We start from the raw sequence: 16,348 nt of genomic DNA, 5'->3' as shown, positions 1-16,348 counted from the left end.
TTCTTTCGTTCCTGGAATGCCTCTTGCTATTCTTATTTTTTTCCTTCCTTTTCCTTGAGGCTTAGCAACCTTTTCATGTATGAAACTTCTGACCTTGTACGGTTTACAAGTTTATGCAGAAATAAAACCACTGTTGAACTACCACAAAAGAATCTATATAAATTTTGACACCACCATCTTTCCTGTCAATGATGGAACCTCTGCTGAAATAATCAGGTTTTCATTTCTAGGATGAGAAAGAAAATGAACGTGTTCTGTTTGGCAGGACACTAGATTTATATTGATCTGTGACAGTTGACTTGGAATACAGGACTTTCATTCTTTTGTGTTCTCTATTGCTTTTTTGCAAAGGCAATGAACTAGGAATATCTGATGAGAAATGACACCCTGGGATGTAGATTCTAAGGAGAAGACAGGCCTCTGAGGAGAAAAAACTGAGGAGAAATACTGTACAAAGTAGTGTTGAGGAGAATTATCTGAGGAGATATGACATGTTGGGAAGCAGATTCTGACAGGCCTCGAGGAGAAAATCTGAGGAGAAATACTGCAGTAAGGAGTGTTGAGGAGGAATATCTGACGAAAAATGACACCTTGGCAAGCAGATTCTGAGGAGAAGACAGGCTTCTGGGGAGAAAAATCTGAGGAGAAATACAGAGAGAAGTTCATTCCCTCCTGCAGGCCGGGAGGGCGGCTGGGGGCCCAGGACCAGCTGGGCGCGGGCACCCCAGTGTGATCAGGACTCCAGGGGCTCAGGGGACACCAGGGGGCCAGGATTTCCTTAATTACACTTTTAGGGGCTTTTCTGCAGTGTTGGAGACACTGACAAGCGAGCATGTCGGGGCAGGAAGCTCGAGAGTCCCGCGCGGGTCTCCTCTCAACACAAGGCAGCAGAGACACCAAAGAGGTGAACATGCTCCACACAGCCCCGGCCCCCCTGGGGGGAAAGAACTCCACAAACTGAGACCAACACGACGTTCTCTGGCCCGGCCGGCGCCACCGCGACAGCAGCGCTGAGGGAAGAGTGACCCGTGGGGTTGCCCCTCAGGGTGCAGCACCTCTTCTGGGCCGTCTCAGTCCATGGGGTCAGACCAGGGAAGGTGGGCGGTCCCTGGGCTGTGTGGAGGGTTGCTGGGGGATGCGCGTTGGGGTGCAGGACAGTCTGCTCGAGCCAGGTGGTGTGAATGGCCTGGCCTGGACTCCGGGGTTGCTGCAGATCCGACGTCCTGGCCCTGGTCCTGCTCACGCTCGCTGTCTGGCGGGTGGTCGGCGGGTGGTGCTCATCTGCCGGCACATCCACCTGCTGTCCCAGCAGACACGGTTTCCAGCACATTCCTCAGACCGGCCTTTTGTCCAGGAGAGACCCCGCCCGCCTGACCCTACCTTTCAGCGTGGCCGGTGGTAGCTCTGCGGCCAGATGACGTCTGCAAACCCGCACTCCCCACCTGGGACCAACCCACAGACACCGACACCCAGACTCCCCCTGAAGCCTGGGCGTCAGAAGCCGCTCCACCGCGGGCAGCAGGGGCCTGTCCCTCTCGGGCTCCCAGGTTCCACCTCTGTGGAGGTCTGGGCTGAGGCAAAGAGACAACTCGGGGGAGAGCCCGACGCCGGACAGAGAAATAAACTGTCTTTGTTCACAGATGATGCGACCCTGTCCACAGAAAATGCGAAATACTTCCCGATAATGACAACAACAAATTCACATAAAAACAAATCAACCGCCCAATTAAAAATGCCCCAACTGCCTCACACACCTCACCCCACAGACACGGGGTCTGGAGCCTGCACGTCACGGCCCTGACGCGGCTTCTCCCCGTCTCCGTGGGCCTGTCCGGGTCTCTGTGTCCCTCCCCATGGCTGCTGCCCACGGGGGCAGCGTCACGCTCGCTTCTCACACGAGGATCCTTCCCGTCTCCCCGCAGGACGCTGAGCCGTGTGGGGCCCGCGGACGTCCCTGCCGGGGCCTGGCCTTGGGGAGAAGCCTCCGTCTCCCCCCTTGAGGTGCTGCTGGGTGAGCTGGGCACACGGTCTCCCTCCTGTGGGGAGCGTCACCTCCGCGCGTCTCCCTGGGAGACGTGACCATGAACGGGGTGAGTCTTGTCAGCTGCCTTCTCTGCAGAGGCTGATCTGGCCCTGATCAGATCAGCCCTGGTGATTTTATCTCTATCTGCTGAGATGGAGAATGACCTGGACGGACCGTCCATGTCCATCCCTCCCGTGTCCTGGAGTGAACACCCCTGGGTGCTGTGAAGGCTCCTCGGCGCCTGCTGTTCACTCCACTGCTGAGGCTTTTTCCTCTGTGCTTCTCAGGACGCGGGTCTGCAGTGTCTCTTCTGGGTGTGACGACCTCGTCTGCGCTCAGTGTCAGAGCCGTGTCGGCTTCATACATTTATTTGGCGTCACGATCCCTCCCTTGGCTTCTGGAGAGACAGATGCCAGGGGATAAGTTGCCCTGGGAGGTTCGGTGGACTTACTGGGAAGACGAGCGGGTTCCGTGGTTTTCTTTTTTTTTTTTTTTTTTTTTAGCTTTTTTTTAAAGTTTTTTTATTTATTCACACACACAAGAACTGTTATAGGGCAGCCCCGATATTGAGCGGGTTCCTGGCTGTGGGTCCTCCCCCGCGCGCTTACAAGGGACTTACGAATACTCCACTGCAGGACACACAACAGGGTCATAAAAGGTTTATTCACAAGGGAAAAGGAAAGAAGGAAAATGGACAACTCAGGGAGAAAATAGGGAAATAAAGTCTTTCATGCGTTCTACCCGATCCGCCGACCTGGAAACCCAAAGGCCCTCTCTGAGCTGGCCGGACGCTGCGCGCTGGTGGGGAGCCAAAATGGGGGACCCCCCCCCAAAGCCCATGTGTCTGGCTTTATACCCACCTGGCTGCTGAACCCCACCCTCAGATCCCAGCCACCTGCCCTTGGGTGGTGACGGGATTTGGAGTCCCCAGTGTCTTTGGCTTTGCCCTGGGGTGGGGGTGGAGCCCTGGAAGCCTGCATGGAATCAGCTTGAGGACAGCCTTTCCCCCCTGACAGGACCAGGACACGGGCCAGACGCGCGGAGGTGAGAGGATCCCCCAGAGACCGAGCGGGACCGGGACAGGCAGACGGACGGAAGCCCACGGCTGAGGGGAGCCGCGGGGGGACGGGAGGGTCTGCCGGGCCCTGTGGGCAGCTCCCTGGCCGGGGGTCGGGCTCGGGCTGCAGAGGCTGCGGACGCTGCCCGGCGCTGTGCGGAACCCTCGGGCCTCCAGGGAGGCCTGTAAGTGTTGTTTGTGCGGCCGACAGAGCGAAGATTTCTAAGGCTTTCCGTCCACAGTGAATTTCCGTTTGAGGTGATTTGGGTCCGACAAGGTCATACTCGTGACTGAGAGGACACGCGGGTGCTCACTGCGTGTGAGGGGGACACGTGTGCGCCCCTGGGCTCTGGGGCAGGTGACAGGATCAGATGCCACAACGTGACGCTCGCACCCTGCGCACGACCAGGACCCCAGGGCCCCAGGGCCCCCACCCCACTCCAGGGCGCCCTCCCTCCACCACATGTTACCCCCAGCTCTGCAGGCGTGGGTGGGAGTCTATTCCCCGCTACACTCGACCCTTTGCCGTTTCTGCGTATTCACACATGAGGGAGACCGTCCAGCATTTGTCTCGCTCCTTCTGACTAACTTCACTCAGCCTGACCCTGACCCGCCCCAACCCCTGTGCTGGGAACGGGTCACGCCTTTCCTGCCGAGCAGTCTGCGTGGGGGGAAGACACCCCATTATGCGGAATGGCTCTCTGACCCTGGGAGGGACACACAGGTGGTTTCCCTGACTAAAATGTAAAGGCGGGTCCAATCAGCAAAGGGAGAAAATAGACAACGCCCGGCATTGGCTCCCGCGACCTGTGGTGGACCAGGCTCCGCTGGCCAGAAAAGTAAAACAAACATCATAAATGGGTTCCATGCACTTTTAGGCTCCAACACACTGAGAGAAAGTATGACCAAAACAGCAGGTCCACAACGAAAGGGATAAAATATTTGCACATAGCGACTCAAAGGGCTGATCCAAACATACAGAGATCTCAGGAGAGAAGACCCCACAGAGCATGTGTGGGCACCAGCACCTGGGCCTGGTCCCAGCAAGTAACAGGGGCTCAGGGTCACCAGCTCTGGCCCCTAATAAGGGACCTGCTCATCGTGTGTCATGACCCCACGTCCCAGGACCCTCCCGGCTCCTCTGCCCAGACCCAGCCAGAGATGCTATATAGCAGGACACATGCAAATAGGGCGTCCCCTGCTGCTGAAAACCAGCCCGGCCCGCCCTGCAGCCCGCACAGGAGCCCAGCCCGCTCCCAGGGTCACCTCGGTCAGCACGGACGCGGACACTCGCCATGGAGCGTGGGCTGAGCTGGCTGCTGCTCGTGGCTCTTCTAGGGGGTGATTCCTGGGGCCAGGATCCCTGAGGAGGGGGGGCAGGAGGGGGAAGCAGTGGGCGAGAGCCATGTCCTGACGGGCTATGTCTGTGTTTGCAGGTGTCCAGGGTGAGGAGAAGCTGGTGGAGTCTGGGGGAGACTTGGTGCTGCCTGGGGGGTCCCTCAGACTCTCCTGTGCAGCCTCGGGATTCACCGTGAGCAGCTACTACATGAGCTGGGTCCGCCAGGCTCCAGGGAAGGGGCTCGAGTGGGTTGCATACATTTATGCTTATGGTGGTAGCACAAGCTACGCAGACTCCGTGAAGGGCCGATTCACCATCTCCAGCGACAACGCCAAGAACTCGGTGTATTTGCAAATGAGCAGCCTGAGGCCCGAGGACACGGCCGTGTATTTCTGTGCGAGAGACACAGTGAGGGGAGCGGGTGTGAGCCCAGACACAAACCCTGCAGGACAGGGGGCGGGGCTGGGGGTCCACTGGGGCGTGTCAGGACCCCAGGGGCCCAGAAACACAGGGAGGCCCAGGAGGCTCAGAGCTGAGAGCACAGCCTGGGAGCAGGTGCAGGGGTGGGGGGCAGGGGCGTCCTGCCTGGGGCTCCCTCTGCAAGACCGCAGCTCCCCAGGGCACCATTGCTCTCCTCTGAGAGGCTCCCGCTCCCCACATTCATGGGGAGCCCCAAGGAGGAGGTGACTGTGCACAGGTGAGACCTCCCCAGGGACGAGACCCTCACCTGTCCAGGTGTCTGTTACTTACTATTCCTGGGGGGACACCTGGAGGTGGCGGGTGTGGCCCAGACACAGACCCTGCAGGACAGGAGGGGGCAGCACCCAGGCCCACCACCAGGGGGCGCTCCGAGCTCAAAGCCCTGGACTCAGCTCATGGCTGTGGCAGGACATGGACAGGGATTAACCTGAGCCTTGACCTGCGGTCCAGGCCGATCCCTGCCCACTCCCACTGGGAGTCCATCCCTCTGTCCTTCTCAGGTCCAGCTGCGGTCACTCCTGCAGTGCAAACTGACCAGAACCTCACGGGACTGTGACCCACTAGAGGCCTCTTCCCGAGGGCACAAAGGAGTCTGGTCCGCTTTGTCCCTCCCAGTCAAATGGTGCTGAGGTCTGAGCCCAGGCAGTGAAGCAGACAGGAAAGCAGACAGAGGGGACGCGACACAAAACCGTCCGTCCACAGTGGACACGAAGTCTCCGTGGGACATGCAGGACGGTCACCCGGCGCTTCGCGGTCATCAGCAGCGGGGAGCCCGGCTGACGCGCAGGCTCGTCTGCAGGGTCCACCGTCAAGACGCAGCTGCTCGTCTCGTCCTCGTTCTGTGGAGAAGGTCACACGAGGCTGCCAGGACATAGAGTGAAATAATGATGCTGACACACCAGCTCGAAACCACATGCTCAGGGCACGTCTCACGGCATTCGTAGGATCTTCAAGAGAAAACTGGGGAACTGGAGACAGAAAACGTGACCCTAAGTCCCCGGGGAGGGGCCCCCACGCGCGGGGAGGAGCCTGCATGTTGCGCACGTGTGGGTCACCCCGAGAGACCTGGAGATTTAATGCACAGCCAGGAAACCCGACAGGCCTCTACGGGGACGTGGCCCACCTGATCCAGGCCCCCCGTGGACCCTGGATTTGCACGCGTGACAGAAGGTCGTGTGGGCACCAGCCAGGGCCGCCGACTCCATCCAAATGCCTCAGAGACACAAACGCCAAAGGCAGAGGAGTCCCCCTGACAGGCCACCCAGGAGAGAACGTCCATTTCCGTGCGTGGGGACCTGACCTGGGGGTGCGGCCGAGAGGCCCGTTCAAGAAATACTTGCTGTCCCGCTCCCGAGAGGAAACAGTGATTCTGCTCAAGCAAATGTCGTAAAACTGAGAACCCGACACAGAGACGCAGAGATGAGGAGCCAGTGGGGGCACGTGAGTGAGGCCGTGACCACAAACACACACACAGTCTGAGATCAGCCGAGAGCAGCCAACCCCGTGAGAACTGGGCCCGGGTCGTCACCCCCCACAAACACGCGGGGTCTGGAGCCTGCACATCACGGCCCTGACGCGGCTTCTCCCCGTCTCCGTGGGCCTGTCGGGGTCTCCATGTCCCTCCCCACGTCTGCTGCCCACAGGGGCAGCGTCACGCTCGCTTCTCACACGAGGATCTTTCCCGTCTCCCCGCAGGACGCTGAGCCGTGTGTGGCCCGCGGACGTCCCTGCCGGGCCTGGCCTTTGGGAGAAGCCTCCGTCTCTCCCCTTGAGGTGCTGCTGGGTGGGCTGGGCACATGGTCTCCCTCCTGTGGGGAGCGTCACCTCCACGCGTCTCCCTGGGAGACGTACCATGAACGGGGTGAGTCTCGTCAGCTGCCTTCTCTGCAGCGGCTGATCTGGGCCGTGATTTTATCTCTATCTGCTGAGATGGAGAATGACCTGGACGGACCGTCCACGTCCATCCCTCCCGTGTCCTGGAGTGAACACCCCTGGGTGCTGTGAAGGCTCCTCGGCACCTGCTGTTCACTCCACTGCTGAGGCTTTTTCCTCTGTGCTTCTCAGGACGCGGGTCTGCAGTGTCTCTTCTGTGCTGACGTCCTCGTCTGCTCTCGTGTCGGGATCCCGGGGCCTCACGGTGGGCACTGGGCAGCGCAGCCTCTGCCTGAGTTTCGGGAAAGGCCAGAGCAGGACGGACACTGGTTCCCCTTGAGGGCTTGGTGGACTCAGCGGGGAACCAGCAGGCCCTGTGCCTTTATTTTTGGGGGGACTTGGACAACTGTCAATTCTCTGCCTTGTCATTGGTCTGTTCCTGGTCCTGTTTGTGCTGATTCCCTCTGGGCAGGATTTATGCTTCTCACACGGTCTCCGTTTATTCCAGCTTCTCCAACGTGCTGCCCAGACCAGGGGAGCAGCCCAGGGGAGCCTCTTTCCAGGTGTCTGCTGCGGCCTCTCCTCCTCCTTTTCGCCTCCTAGTTTTTGGGGTTTCCTTCTGTTTTTCCCGCGGGGGCCCAGATGTTGCCAACCATGTTTGCTTTCTCAGTACCCCCCTCTGCCACGATGGCGCGTGTGAACTGTCCCTTCACGTGTGTCTCACTGACGTGGCTCCAAGTGTCCTTGTCTCCTTCCTGCTCCTGTCACTCGGAGTCACGTGCTCTGCCTTGGTCATCGCTGCAGCTACAATGACAGGTTATTTAATGGAGCCCCTTCTTGCTGGTGATGAGGTCCTGGCCCTGGGGATCCAGACCCCCTGTGTGGTGTTGGGGTGTCCACAGGCTCTGGGGGTCCTGACTCCACAATCCCTCTCTCTGGAGACAAGATCATTCCTTGTTCCACCTTCTCACTCACCCTGTGGTGGGTCCGTCGTGTTTCGTGCAGACTCCACAGTCACAGGTTTTCCATTCCTGGTGAATTTCCATTGTGATCAGAGAAGATAATTGACAGGATTTCAATCCTCATGACCTGCTGAGCCTGTTTTTTTTGTGTTTATGGAGATAATGTATGTTCCCATATTTGTACCTGTCCCAGGTCATGTGTTCAAATCTCTACTCCGTGTCCTCTCAACCCTGTCCACCTCCAGACACCAGCAACATGCACCACAATCCAGGCTCCATCTCCGTCCGCATCCCACCTTCCTCCCCTCGGCTGGCCCCAGGTCCGCAGCCAGATGTCAAGAGTGTATTGTTGGTTGTTCTGACTGACCCTGTGCTAAGTTCCCGGCACCCACACGGGCGTCAGGCCCCCAGCATTTGTCTTCCTCCTCCCCCTGCTCACGTGCAGCCTCCTCTCTTTGTCTCTCTGGGCTCTGCTGAGGCAGAAGCATCCTTGCTTCTGGCTGAGTGATGAGCACTCGACTCAATACACCTCGTTGTCCTGAACCACTGCTCTGTCCTGAGCCCGGAGCTGTCTCCATGACTGTGCTGTGAATACCCCAGCACTGGCATCGCTGACATCTTCAATGACCGGGCTCCAGGGACGAGACAAGAAAAATAAATGTACGCAACTGGAGCTACATGAAATTAAAGCACATTTTATCTTTTCTATTTTATTTTTGTAGTTAAAGTTAAACCAGATTTTATTTTATTTTATTTTCATCATGATTCTTATTTTTATTTATTTATTTTTTAAATAAATTTTGTTTTTATATTCCCCATACAATTGCAACACCCTTATTTTGACCTAATATCTCCCCTCCCCGGCCCCCACCCTCCATAGAGTGTCTCTGGTTCATAGTTTTTTGTTGATTTTAATTTTCACTTTCTTATAGTTATTCATTTTCCTGGTCCCTTAATCAAGTTTTCTAGATTCCTGCTATGAGTGAGTCCATCCAGTATTTTTCTTTTTCTTTCTGGCTTATTTCATGGAGCATGATCCCTTCCAGCGCCATCCATGTTGCTGCAAATGGCATGAGTTTATCTTTTTTGATTGCTGAGTAATATTCCATGGTGTATATGCACCCCATCTTGATCCAGCCAACTGTTTTTGGGTCATTTGGGCTGTTTCCAAAGCTTAGCTATAGGCACTAATTCGTCTCTGAATGTTGGTAGAATTCATTTGTAAATCCATCAGGTTCTGGGCTTTTGTTTTTGGGGAGGTTTTTGATACCATTTCAGTTTCGCTGCTTGTAATTGGTCTGTTCAAGTGTTCTATTTCTTCTTTATCTAGCTTTGGGTGATTGTACAGTTGTAGGAATTTGTCCATCTCCTCTAGATTGTTGAACTTGTTTCCATATAACTGTTCATAATAGTTACTGATTATTCTTTTGATTTCTGTTGTGTCTGTTGTGATTTCTCCTCTTTCATTTATGATCCTGTTTATTTGTGCTTTCTCCCTTTTTTCCTTTGTGAGCCTGGCTAGGGGTTTGTCTATTTTATTGATTTTTTCGAAGAACCAGATCTTGGTTTCATTGATCTTTTGGATTTTTTTTTAAATTTCAATTTCATTTTTTTTTTCTGCTTTGGTTTTTATTATTTCTTTTCTCCTACTGGTTTTGGTTTTTTTGTTGTTGTTGTTCTTTTTCTAGATCTTTGAGCTTCGAGATTAGTTTGTTTCTTTGAGTTTTTTCTTGTTTCTTGATGTGAGCCTCTATGGCTATAAATTTTCCTCTTATTACTGCTTTTGCTGCATCCCATACATTTAGGATATTGGTGTCCTCCTTGTCATTCAATTCAAAGAATTTTTTAATTTCTTCTTTGATCTCCTTGTTAGTCCAGTGGTCTTCCAGAAGTGTGGTTTTCAATCTCCATGAGGTAGGGGAGTTCCTTGCCTTCTTTTTATGGTTTATTTCTAGTTTGATGCCTTCATGGTCAGAGAAGATTGTTGGTATGATTTCAATCTTGGTGTATCTGTTGAAGTGTGTCTTGTGTCCCAGTATGTGGTCTATCCTGGAGAATGATCCGTGTGTGCTTGAGAAAAAGGTGTACTCTGTTTTTTTGGGGTTTAGTGTTCTATAGATGTCTGTTAAGCCCAAGCGCTCTAGATCCTTATTTAGAGCTTCAGTGTCTTTACTTATTTTTTGTCTCGTTGATCTATCCATTGTTGATAGTGGTGTGTTGAAGTCTCCCACTATGTATGTGTTTTCTCTGATGTCTGTTTTCAGAGATGACAATAGTTGTCTGATATATTTTGGGGCTCCTTCGTTTGGTAAATAAATGTTAATGAGTGTTATTTCTTCTTGAAGTATTGTCCCCTTGATCATAATGTAATGACCGTTGGGGTCTCTTTTTATCTTTTTGAGTTTGAAATCTGTTTTATCTGGTATAAGTATAGTTGTTCCTGCTTTCTTTTTAGGTCCATTTGCTTGTAGGATTGTTTTCCATCCTTTCACTTTGAGTCTATTTTTATCTTTTGTAGCTAAACGTGTTTCCTGGAGACAGCAAAAGGTTGGGTTTTGTTTCTTAATCCAGCCTGCGACTCTGTGTCTTTTTATTGAAGAGTTTAATCCATTGACATTTAGAGTTAATATTGATATGTTAGCATCTGTATTTGCCCTTGTGTTTGTCTTTCCTTTGATTTTATTTATTTATTCTTTTAATAACTTTTTTTTTTGGCCTTCTTTCGTTGTTATTCGTCCCTCTGAGGTTCTGGCTTTAGGGCTCCTTGTAGTATTTTTTGGAGTGGGGGTTTAGTTGTAATGAAATTTCAGAGTTTCTGTTTGTCTGGGAAGGTCCTTATTCTTTCTTCATAGAGGAAGGAGAGCTTTACAGGATAGAGTATTTGTGCAGTTCCACGAAAGCCGTAAGGTTTAGTGGGGTCTCCTTGTGGAGTCCGAGACCGGGGCTTGTACGGTCACCCCTATACCAAGGCTTTCTAATACTCCGCGAGGAGTACGGTCAGCAGAGCATCGCTGAGTGTTTTTAGTTTCGCTTTCTAGGTGAAAAAAAAAAAAAAAACTCTCTAGGCATTTCCTTAAGAAGAAGACGTGTTTGGAAGAACGAGCTTGAGGTAAGCTATCTCTCCACTTTTTTTTCTAAAAATTTAGTCGAAGGATAGGGAATCTCGTCGGGGCGCCGCGGGCCCGCTGGTAAAGGCTGACCAGTTAAAGAGGACAAGTAATCTATAAATATGGGACATTCTCACTCTAGGGATAGAGGACTTTTCCTTTCTGTTTTAAGTCACATGTTAAAAGGCCGAGGGATGACAATAAGTAATAGGTCCCTCAGTGAATTTTATGAGTTTATTTTAAGAATCTGTCCCTGGTTTCCTGAAGAGGGAAGTTTGTCTTTGACAAATTGGAAACGTGTAGGAAAGGAAATCAGAAGATTTTATAACCAAAACGGCCCGACACAGGTGCCTGTTCAGGCTTTTCCTTTGTGGATACAAATTAGAGATTTATTGGTTGATACCATGGAAGCAGACTTATGGAAAGATGAAACTTCAAATGATAGCAGCGATCAGGAGGCTCTTCCCTTTGCCAATACCGCTAGAAGGTATTCAGGTGTTGCTCCTACTGCACCGGATATAAGTGAGGCTCCTGTGACTGAGCAGCAACGAGACCCTGAATACACAGAGATTGGTCTAGAGGAAAATGACAGTGATATTGAGGATGCTATTGCTGACTTTTACAGGCATCCAGGAAATAGACCAAATTCAGTGCCACAAAATTCTCTTATGGTTCCTCATAATTCGCCTAATGTTAGTCCAAGACGGCTGCGTACTCCTCCTCCAAGAGGTGGCATCTTTTGTGCCGCACGTGAAGCCCGGGAGCAGGGAGATTTCTCTTTCACCTTCCCAGTAGAGTATTGGGAGGGTCAAGAGGCGACCTGGGAGCCAATCCCTTTGAAAATATAAAAGAACTTAAAGAAGCTGTAAGGACAACAGGGCCCAGTTCTCCTTACACCTTGCAGGTTGTTGATTCCCTGCGTACTTCTTACCTAATTCCATTTGATTGGTACCAGACCGCAAGGTCTGTCCTGCCCCCCGGAATGTACGTTCTTTGGAGAACTGATTATGAGGACCGTGCAGCCGAACTTATTAGGAGTTCATTATTTAAAAAAGGAGGGAAATCAACAATCCCGATGCTAAAAGGCACCGAGGAATATACAAATGCAAAAGAGCAATTAAAAATACCCAAAGAAATTCTTAATGAAATTGGAATAATGGCAGTTGCCGCTTGGAAAAATTTACCTTCCCCTGCGGGAAGCTCTACTATTCTGGCAGGAATATGTCAGCAGCAAGATGAGCCATATGAGAACTTTGTGGCCTGGTTAGAAAAAACTTTAGAAAGAATGCTTCCTAACACAGAGGCAAAGGATATGTTGCTGAAACAGTTAGCTTCAGAAAATGCAAATTCATTATGTCAGGAAATGATTAGACCCATTAGAAAGACAGGTACAATTCGAGATTTCATCAAGGCATGCATGGACGTTACTCCAGCGGTGGTGCAAGGCTTAGCCTATGCTGCAGCCATGAAAGAACAACCGTTCTCCTCCTTTGTGCGATCTATGCCAAAAGGTAGAAGAACCTCAAATTCACCGGTTTGCTTTAACTGTCAGCAACCTGGCCATATAAGCAAAGACTGTAATAAAAACAATAAGAGAGATAGATCTAATTATAGTTCTAATTCTAATTCGGCTCCTCAACCTTGCCTTCGTTGTGGCAAGGGCAATCATTGGGCAAAAAATTGTTGTTCTAGATGGCATAAAGATGGTCACAAATTGGAACAGCATGAGGAAAATTCAAAAAACTTTCAGAGGGGCAAGCCCTCAGCCCCGTAAATGAAAGAGGGTCTACTCTGGCGTAAATAAGCTCTGAAAAAATTCCTGCGCCCGCTACTAATGTAGCCATACATGATTTATCAAGAGCCACTCCAGGAAGTGCGGGGCTTGACCTTGCAGCCACGGCTGATGTCATTCTTTCAGCCATGGATGGAGTCAAGCTAATTGACACTTACTTAAAGGGACCACTTCCACAAGGAATGGTCGGACTTATAATTGGCCGTAGTTCAAATTATAAAAAGAATTTTGAAGTTCTACCTGGAATAATTGACTCAGATTTTGAAGGGAAAGTTAAAGTCATGATTCGACCTTTGAAAGAAACAATACAAATTCACAAAGATCAACGTATTGCACAAATTCTTGTGCTCTTTTATGTTAAATTGCCTAATCCAATTTTAAAAGAAAAAAGAGGAGATGAAGGCTTTGGATCCACAGATGTAATTGCATGGACCCAGAGCATTACAAAAGAGCGGCCATTGAAAAATTAATTATTAATGGACCTCCAATTATGGGATTATTAGACACAGGAGCAGATAGATCATGTATTGTGCGGGAAAAGACTGGCCCGCTGCATGGCCGGTTTTAAATTCTTCTTCCACATTGATTGGATTGGGTATGGCCAATAATGTGGCTCAAAGTTCACAAATGTTATCCTGGCAATTAGGGACTCAGAAAGGTTTGTTTCAGCCTTATGTAATTCCTGCATTGCCGTTCTCCTTATGGGGACGTGACATCATGGAATCTCTGCAATTGTCTCTAGTTACTCCAGATGTGATTGATGAACAGGCTTTTTTATAGGGGCCATTGAAAATCAAAAATATGCTGATAGGATCAGTTGGAAAAACGAAACTCCTGTCTGGATCGATCAATGGCCCTTGACAGCAGAAAAGATCCAGGCTATCCAAACTATAGTTCAGGAACAATTACTTAAGGGGCATTTAGAACCATCTACAAGTCCATGGACTACTCCTGTTTTTTGTATTAAGAAAAAATCTGGCAAGTGGCGACTTTTGCAAGATTTGAGAGAAGTAAATGCCACTATGCAGGATATGGGTGCCCTACAGCCAGGATTGCCTTCTCCTGTAGCAGTTCCAAAAGATAATTATGTTATTATTATTGATTTACAAGACTGCTTTTTTACAATAAAATTACATCCAGATGATTGTCAAAAATTTGCTTTTAGTATTCCATCTAGCAATTTTCAACAACCATGGCAAAGATATCAGTGGAAAGTTTTGCCCCAAGGAATGAAGAATTCTCCTACTTTGTGTCAAAAATTTGTTGATCAAATTTTTTAGTAGCCTTGCAGGATACTAGAATTAAATTCCCAGAGGCATATATTATCCATTATATGGATGATATTCTTTTAAGTCACCCTTTAAAGGATGTTGCAGACTCAATTTTAACCCATTTGATAGAACAATTGACAGCTTATGGTCTGGTAGTAGCACCAGATAAAATTCAAAAGGATCGGCCTTTAAATTATTTAGGAAAAATCATTTATGATGATCACATTATGACTCAAAATTTACAAATTCGTGTTGATAAATTGCAAACTCTAAACGACTTCCAAAAGTTACTAGGTAATATCAATTGGGTCAGGCCGTATTTGAAAATTACTACCGGAGATTTACATCCACTCTTTGCAATTCTACAAGGCGATTTGAATCCTAGATCATCTCGTGCCTTGACTCTGGAGGCATTACAAAGCCTTCGCTTAGTTGAACAGAAAATTTCAGAAGCAAGAGTTACTCAAATTGATTATTCTAAAACGTGGGATTTGTTGATCATGCAAACTGCCTATACTCCTACAGCCTGCTTATGGCAGGAGGGCATTTTGGAATGGTTGCATCTCTCCCATGTACAAACACGTGTGGTGATGGCATATCCATCCATGTGTGCATTTTTAATAATGAAAGACATCATCAGATCTCGTGAACGTTTTGGACGGGATCCTGCAAATATTACAATTCCTTATAATAAACTCCAATTTGAATTTTTATTGCAAAATGATAATGATTGGGGAGTTGCCATGCAAAATTTTTCAGGACAAGTTAAATTTCATTTACCTCAAAATCCATTACTTAAATTTGTGCAAGATACAGCAATTATTTTTCCTTCTGTAATTAGTACAGAACCTTTACGTGATGCCTTGCTTGTCTTTACTGACGGTTCCTCCTTGGGTATTTCTGCTGTTTATAGCCCGGATAAAGAGCCATTGCAAAAATTAACTCCTAATGCTTCTGCTCAACAAGCTGAAATCATTGCAGTTATACTGGCACTGGAAAATTATTCTCAACCCTTAAATTTATATTCAGATTCTAAATACGTTGTCTCCTTATTTCCAACCTTGGAAACAGCTCTTTTATCAGGAACAACACATATTCTACCTTGGTTGTCAAAATTACAAAATTTGGTACAACAAAGATCTGAAAAATTATTCATTGGCCATATCTGTGGCCATACTAATTTACCTGGGCCTTTGGCTTTAGGTAATCAAATGGCTGATTTATTAACAAAAAAAATGTTTATTGGTTCTGTTGAATTGGCTCAAAATAGTCATCAGCTACATCATCAAAATGCTCAGGCATTGAGACATGCCTTTAAAATTACTCGTGAACAAGCTCGAGCTATTGTAAAAAACTGTGAGCATTGTCCTGATATTCATCATCCATTAAAATTAGGAGTTAACCCTCGTGGTTTAAAACCCCTGGTTTTGTGGCAGATGGATGTTACCCATTATTCTTCATTTGGTAGATTAGCATTTATCCATGTAGTCGTGGATACCTTCTCACATGCTGTTTATGCTACAGCCAGGACTGGTGAAGCTGTGCGTGATGTGGTCCAACATCTTATTGCTTCTTTTGCAGTACTTGGAAAGCCTATGAAAATAAAAACTGATAATGCTCCAGCTTATACTGCTAAGGCTTTCCAATCATTTTGTCAACAATGGGGTATTGTCCATGTCACTGGCATCTCCTATAATCCTCAAGGTCAAGCAGTAATTGAAAGAACTCATCAGACCTTGAAACAACAGTTGGACAAATTGCATTCTGCCGCTCATTTTTCTCCACATCACCAGCTTCAACATGCCCTTTTTGTTTTAAATCACTTAAATTCTGATGATAATGGTTTAACACCTATGATGAAACATTGGAGTACATTGCAGGTTACTCCTCTTCCCTTGGTTAAGTGGAAAGACTTGCTTACTGGAACTTGGAGGGGCCCAGATGTTTTGCTTACTATGGGTCAAGGCTATGCTTGCATTTTTCCTCAGAATGCCGACAACCCCATCTGGGTTCCGGACAGGCTTATCAGCCATCAATCAACGCAGAAGGGCACAGCATCGTCGTCATCTGGTTGTGATGATCCGGAGAATGCGTGAAACCTACCGCGAGGCATTCTTTCAAAGGACGGGACGTGTGACACCGCCTCTGAACCCTAATCTTCCCACAGGGGAACAATATCTTTGCCTCCTACGTACAGCTGAGGCCTTACTTCAGAGAATGGTCCATCCTCTCGGAACCACTATGATCCTTATGGCTTCCCTTGCCATTGTTGGTACTCCCGTACAGGCAGAGACATATTGGGCCTATGTACCTGACCCTCCTTTATTACATCCTGTGAGCTGGAATGAGGATACTGCTATTAAGGTTTATGTTAATAATAGTGACATTTTAGGAGGTGTGACAGATTTTCATTCTGGTCCTGAAATGTCAGTTCCTTTTGATTAT

This window comes from Talpa europaea, assembly GCF_964194135.1.
Source record: "Talpa europaea genome assembly, chromosome: 8".
NCBI lineage: Eukaryota > Metazoa > Chordata > Mammalia > Eulipotyphla > Talpidae > Talpa > Talpa europaea.
The sequence above is the reverse complement of the archived record's forward strand: the minus strand, read 5'-3'. Positions refer to the sequence as shown.